Here is a 7,229-nt window from a genome sequence, read left to right on the forward strand (position 1 = left end):
AATTGTTATGAAATTGTCAATAACACGTTAGAATAAGAAAAAAAATCAAAAAGAGTATGACAAATATATAAATGTAGTACTCGCAAACAAAAATTTAAAAAAAAAATGTATATATATACATATGGAGAGAGAGAGAGATATATATATGGAGGAAGAGATTATATAGACCGATGTAGCACGAATCGCACCAATGAATGAAATACAAATCGACCTAATGATTAACATATGCTAAATGAATTGATTATAATGTAAAAAGATGAACTCTATTTTAAAAAAAGTCAATAGAACTAAATTTCTTTTAACAAATGAAAATGAATTACCGGTGCAATAAATCCAATAACGATGACTGCCATGAATCTCTAGCTCAGTCGTTATCCTGGAACCACAATGGGGTAGCACAGTCTAAAAATTACAAAAACAAATTAAAATTTAATACAGCCATTACCATAATATATTATATAATCTACAATATTTTTATTGTAATTGCTGTGAAAAAATAATAGTAATAAAAAATGTATTTATATAAATATATAGATTGTATAGACTGATGTAGTAGTACATATCGCACCGATAAATGAAATACGAATCGACCTAATGATTAACACATGCATAATAAATTGATTAAAATGCAAAAGGAGGAACTGTATTTTAAGAAAAGTCAATAGCAATAAATTTTTTTTAACAAATGAAAATGAATTACCTTTGTAATAAATCTGTTATCCATTAGAACCGATTGGCCTACAGGCCGAGCCATAATTGAAGCATTTCTCAGGATACAATATACTCCTTCTAAAGATTACAAAATCAAATCAATTAATACTGCCTTTACGATAATATATAATATAATATAACATATGTTATAAATTAAACTGAATTAAATATATAATATAAAAAATAAANCGAATTAAATATATTATATAAAAAATAAATTTTTTTGTTGACAAAAGAATTACCCGCGCGTTAAATCTAAAACTATCAACAATCTCCAGCGCGGTCATCCGAGCACAACAGTTATCATCTGAAAATTACAAAATCAAATTAATTAAAACTGCCATCACCGTAATATATAATAATATATTATATCTACAATATATTATTATTACAATGGCTGTGAAATTGTTAATAAAACATTTCAATAAGATATAACCATAATGGTGATCGCAAATATAAATGTAGTACATGCAAAAAAAAAGTATATATATATATATAGAGAGAGAGAGAGAGAGAGAGATCGTATAGACTGATGTAGTAGTACATATCGCACCGATAAATGAAATACAAATCGACCTGATGATTAAAATATGCAAAGTATATATCGATTAAAACGTACAAAGATGAACTCTAAATTAAGAAATGTGAATAACAAAGATTATTTTTGAAAAAATTACAAAATCAAATTAATTTATACTGCCATTATCATGATTATATCGATAATTTAAAAACGATATCGTTATTACCACAATTTAATAATTACAATATAGAAAGATAAACTTTACTTTAAGAAAAGTCAGTAATAAATAAATTTTTTTAAAGAAATTAAAACAAATTACCCTTGTAATAAATCCGTTATCCATTAGAACCGATTGGCCTACGGGCAGAGTCATTATTGAAGCATTCCTCAGGATACGACCAACTCATTCTAAAAATTAACCATAATATANGACCAACTCATTCTAAAAATTAACCATAATATATAATATAATATAATATATTAAATTAAATATATAATATATAAAAAATAAATATTCATTTTTTAACAAAAGAATTGCCCGTGCAATAAATATATATATATATATAGAGAGAGAGAAAGAGAGAGAATATATAGACTGATGAAGAACATATTTCTTCACCAATTAACAAAATACAAATCCACATAATGATTAACATATGCTAAAGAAATGGATTAAAATGCAAAAGGAGGAACTGTATTTTAAGAAAAGTCAATAGAAATAAATTTTTGTTTAACAAATGAAAACGAATTAAGTATACACTGATGTAGTACATATTGCACCAATAAATGAAATACAAATCAAACTAATGATTAAAATGTATAATGATGAAGTCCATTTTAAAAAAAGTCAATAGCAATAAATTTTTTTTAACAAATGAAAACGAATTACCTTAGCAATAAATCCAATAGCGATGACTGCCATCATCAATCTCTAGCTTAGTTGTCGTGGCACAACAGATACCGTCTAAAAATTACAAAATCAATTTGATGAAAACTGCCATCACCATAATATAATAATAATAATATATCTACAATATTATTATTGCAATTGTTATGAAATTGTCAATAACACATTACAATAAGAAAAAAATCAAAAAGAGAATCACAAATATAAATGTAGTACTTGCAAACAAAAAATTTAAAAAAAAAATGTATATATACAGAGAAAGAGAGGGAGATATAGAGTAAGATATTATATAGACTGATGTAGCACAAATTGCACCAATAAATGAAATACAAATCAACCTAATGATTGAATTTATGCAAAGTAAATCAATTAAAACGTATAAAGATGAACTCTATTTTAAGATAGAGTTCATCTTTAATCATAAAGGAAATCACAATTATAAATGTAGTATTTGCAAACAAAAAATTAATTAAAAAAAAAAAAAGTACATATTTGTATGTTGCATATTACTACATATTGCACACCAATAAATGAAATACAAATCAACCTAATGATTAACATATGCTAAATAAATTGATTAAAATGCAAAAGGACGAACTCGACTTTGAGAAAAGTAAATAATAATAAATTTTTTTTTTGACAAATAAATTACCCTTGTTATTATAAATCCAATAGTGACAACAGCAAGCAGTGTCCAGCGTATTTGTACCGGCACAACAGATCTGAAAATTACAAAATCAAATTAATTAAAACTGCCATTACCATAAATATCTACATCTATATACTGTTTTACTAATATCTTCTAGTATCTACAATTTTATTATACGACGATTTCTGCGAAATCGTCAATAGTACATTTCAATAAAAAAAACAATCGCAAAGGGAATCAAAGATATAAATATAGTATATGCAAAAAAAATTAAAATATATATGTATATATTTATAGAGAGAGACAGAGAGAGAATGTATTGACTAATGTAGTACATGAATATAGCAACTATAAACAAAATACAAATTGACCTAATGATTAACATACGCTAAACGAAATTAATTTAAACGTAAAGGATGAACTCGACTTTGAGAAAAATAAAATGGTTACAATAAATTATCGTTTAATGAAATAAAATAAATTACCCTTGTAATAATAGATCCTAAACCAACAGCGATTTCCAGCGTATTCTTACGGGCACAACAGATGCGAGTCTAAAAATTACAAAATGAAAATTAATTTATCGATGCCATTACCACCATTAAAAAAACAAACTACATTAATTACTGACCGACTAATATTATTGAACAAATAATAAAAATGAATTACCCGCGTAATAAATCCGTTATCCATTAGAACCAGCACTTTTGGCCAACAGGCCGAGCCGTTATCGAAGCATACTACGTCAGGACGCAACAAGCGCCGTCTAAAAGTTGTAAAATCAAATAAATTAATACTGCCATTACAACGATTTTGAAATTATATCGATTACAATCGTTGTAAAAACGTCAGCGCACAGGTTTTTTTTTCGTTTTTTTTTAACGAACAGAAATGCGTTACCCGTTTAATAAATCCGTTGTAGATTGTTAACAGCACTATTGATTGAGCCAGCACTCTCGGCCAACGGGTCGAACCATTATCGAAGCAGTCTTCCGGGCACACGACAAACGCCATCTAAAAATTACAAAATCAAATCAAATAAGACCATCACAATATCGACAATTAATAAACTACATTGATGGTAATCGCCGTCAAATTACCAATCGCGAGTTTCGATTAATATATAATGGCCGTAGTAGTAGAAAATTTACGAAATCACATTAATTAACATTAATACAGTCAGTACTACTAATAATAATAACGAAATAATGAGAAATAAACCACGTAGAAACGGTCGACGACGCACAATACGACGCGGTGATAACGACGAAAAGGCGGGAACGCGTCGGGCCGAGCGGGAGGCGCGCTCCCCTATTTCGCGTCGTTTTCCGTTCCACGAAATTCGGAAAATCGCGAATTTAAGAAAACGGGTACGGCGAAAAATTCGAATGAAGAGAGGAAAAGACGCGTAACGATAAGCGTCGTCGAACGGTACAAAAACGGAGGCGATCGGTGAAATATCGGAATTTTAATACGGAAAAAACGTAATATCTCTTCCAGGTCGACCTTATTTGAGGGGCTTACGAAAATAGTATATAGAGCGAAAAACGAAAATAGTATATAGAGCGAAAAATATAGTATATAGAGCGAGACGAAAATAGTATATAGAGCGAGATATAATGCATTTAACTGCCAAAGGCGCGTGTTTCATATAAAACGTTTCCAATCTACGCAGTTCAGCTGATATTACAGAAACCGTTTCTCCCCAATCGATTAAATTAATATTATAAAATTGACTTCCATCCACGGTATTTTCAACACCAGTACAAACTCCTCTATACCAGTTACCGTCACCTAAATTAAAATAGATATATTAAGAAGAAAATAATGGAATTTTTTTTTTTTTGGTATAATATTTCTCAATTAAAGACAATGTTTGAATATTATGAGTTATGATGCGTTATCATTGTTATCATCCGCGTGCATACGGCTTACGTATATATTCCTACCGCCGTTTATACCTCAGGTTTAACGTTAGTCCTACCCGCCCGCCCACGTTTACGTACTTAAGTTGTTTTACATGTATATATATATTCCAATAACTATTAAAAATATATATTAAAACACTTTATTCTTATTTAAAAATATAGAACTCATTCATTCCGATTACAAAGAATGAATCCAGTATCGTCATTTTTCGTCACTACCTCCATGTTCCGTGAGTGGGTAATTTACGCGCCTGCTGCTTTCCTTGGATGTGGTAGCCGTTTCTCAGACACCCTTCCCGGAATCGAACCCTGATTTCCCGTTACCCGTTACAACCATGATATTAATAGTAACTACTATCATAATATAAAACTAAAAAGTGAAAAATAAATATAGTTTAAAAAAACTCAAAAAACACGCTTTTAAAGCACATTGAACTAAAAAGTTAAAAATAATTTTTNAAAAAACTAAAAAAACACGCTTTTAAAGCACATCGAACTAAAAAGTTAAAAATAATTTTTAAAATAATTATGAACAAAAAATACTAGTATTATTGTGATAAAAGCGTGGGTGCTTTGTGCCATATTTTTCGTATATTGAGCGCCCGATGCTTTTATCACAATAATACTAGTATTTTTTGTTCATAATTATTTTAAAAATTATTTTTAACTTTTTAGTTCGATGTGCTTTAAAAGCGTGTTTTTTTAGTTTTTTTAAACTATATTTTTCTAGTAAGACTGGTACGATAAACAATCTACGACGTGACACATTCGATTTCGATAGGCTGTCGTTGTTTTACTGCGATAAGTTTTATTTATGACATGACACAGTTGGATTATTGAGTGTTTTTCCATTATTGTTTACAATATTGTATTTCGAAATAGAAATTTATTAGTTTGATATTTATATTATTATTATTAAATAGTTAAAATGTTAAATGTTAATTTATAATGTTTATATCATGGCTTTCACACTTAAATACAATTTAACAAATAATACAAAGTTGGCTCGTATATGGCTCTAAATCAAATAATTGTTTTGCCACGAAACTGAGCTAAAAGAGTTGAAATATTTGCAAAAATCATCTCTTATTTTCTTTGATTCAACTGTTGAATTTCCTCTAGTTCTTCGAAGTTCTGCCGTATGCTGAGTTTCTTGTCTCTATGAACCTTCTTCTACTCTACCAGTATCTTTGTTTTCGTAATCAACATCACCACTTGCAAATAATATCCAATATTTCTTGTTGGCACGTAGTTGTGTAAATGACAGCAAGCCATCAATATTTTTCGAGCTTTGTGTGGTGCAAATTTAATATTTTTTTGGAATATTTTGAACTTCGATGTTAAAATTCCAAACGCATTTTCAAAAATCCTGCGTGTTCAGAATAATCTATAATTAAAAATCCGTTTATCATCCGTGAGTACTGCTCTGTTGTAAGGTTTCATAAAATTTGGCAGTAGTTGAAAAGCTTCATCACCTACAAACACGTAAGGAAACTTTTTATTTGAGCCAGGTAATTCACGTGCATTAGGAATATTTAATTAGTTTTGAGACAACTTTTGCCAAAATATCGTGTTCTTCAGAACTCCACCATCACATATTCGTCCATTCGCTTCAACATCTACTATGATAAACTGATAATTCGCATTAACGATAGCCATGAGAACAATACTGAATGTACTTTTGTAGTTGTAGTAATAAGAACCAGAATTGGGTAGTTTTTCAATCAATATATGTTTGCCATCCACACTACTACCTATAGAGTTGTGAAAGTTCCATTATTTTTCAAAATCTTCAGCTAGTTACTTGTAACCCACTTCAGTTTTTGGTACGCGAGTAAAAAAATTCATTTTTTATTTTTATTTCATTGTAACATAATTTGAGTGATGACCTACAGACACTGTCTAATAACCAGCCAATCTTTCTACCTTTAAAGAAAAAAAAAACCCAGCACAGTGGGGTCGCGGCATAGTGGGGATGTTGCATAGTTGGGTCCAGTATAGATTTAATCTGACAGTGATTAAAATCACTATCATAAGAAACGCTTCGATGCAAATCAGTAGATAGTGTTTAATTCTAAGAAATTGGTGGATAATTACAAAAGCTACATTATCTGCTAGTTTCTTATTAATACCCTGATTAAGATAAAGTATGTCGAATGAAAAAGGGATTATTAAAAAATATTATTTCTCATAAAAAAATTGTGTTGATTCGTACACTTTTCAATGAGTTATAGCATTATAAAGTTAAAAATGTAACCAACCCAACCCAACATCAACTCCTATTTCCTTAATTATATCCAGATTAGTAATTATTTTAATTATATATTATATAATTTTTATAATTAATTATTTTCAAATTATTATTGATTTTTAATATGTTAAAAGTAATCATTTTGAACCTACTTCTTTTTGTTCTTTAAAGTGAAAGTTTTAATAAAAAAAAAATGAATTTATTACCATAACTTTTAACTCAACTTGCAAGTTTGAAATAAATATTATTAAATAGAAAAAAAT

At 28.7% G+C, this 7,229-nt stretch overlaps 2 long non-coding RNA genes across 4 annotated transcripts; both read right to left on the reverse strand.

The window, feature by feature from the left end:
* Nucleotides 1-315: 315 nt before the first annotated feature.
* LOC126906392 (uncharacterized) lies at nucleotides 316-4,270 on the reverse strand. Of its 2 annotated transcripts, none has more exons than XR_007704240.1 (7): nucleotides 3,888-4,270; nucleotides 3,688-3,801; nucleotides 3,457-3,553; nucleotides 3,273-3,341; nucleotides 2,791-2,860; nucleotides 2,121-2,195; nucleotides 316-402 (listed from the first exon to the last, which is right to left on the reverse strand). It is a non-coding gene; the product is annotated as an uncharacterized LOC126906392 (long non-coding RNA). The 2 variants fall into 2 exon arrangements; XR_007704239.1 differs by having other exon boundaries at nucleotides 3,862-4,057.
* LOC126906399 (uncharacterized) lies at nucleotides 421-1,641 on the reverse strand. 2 transcript variants are annotated; one of them, XR_007704242.1, is made up of 5 exons: nucleotides 1,551-1,641; nucleotides 954-1,018; nucleotides 701-789; nucleotides 569-591; nucleotides 472-486 (listed from the first exon to the last, which is right to left on the reverse strand). It is a non-coding gene; the product is annotated as an uncharacterized LOC126906399 (long non-coding RNA). The 2 variants fall into 2 exon arrangements; XR_007704241.1 differs by lacking the exon at nucleotides 569-591 and having other exon boundaries at nucleotides 421-486.
* Nucleotides 4,271-7,229: the final 2,959 nt, after the last annotated feature.

This window comes from Daktulosphaira vitifoliae, unplaced genomic scaffold, assembly GCF_025091365.1.
Source record: "Daktulosphaira vitifoliae isolate Bord-2020 unplaced genomic scaffold, ASM2509136v1 Scaffold_1, whole genome shotgun sequence".
Taxonomy (NCBI): domain Eukaryota; kingdom Metazoa; phylum Arthropoda; class Insecta; order Hemiptera; family Phylloxeridae; genus Daktulosphaira; species Daktulosphaira vitifoliae.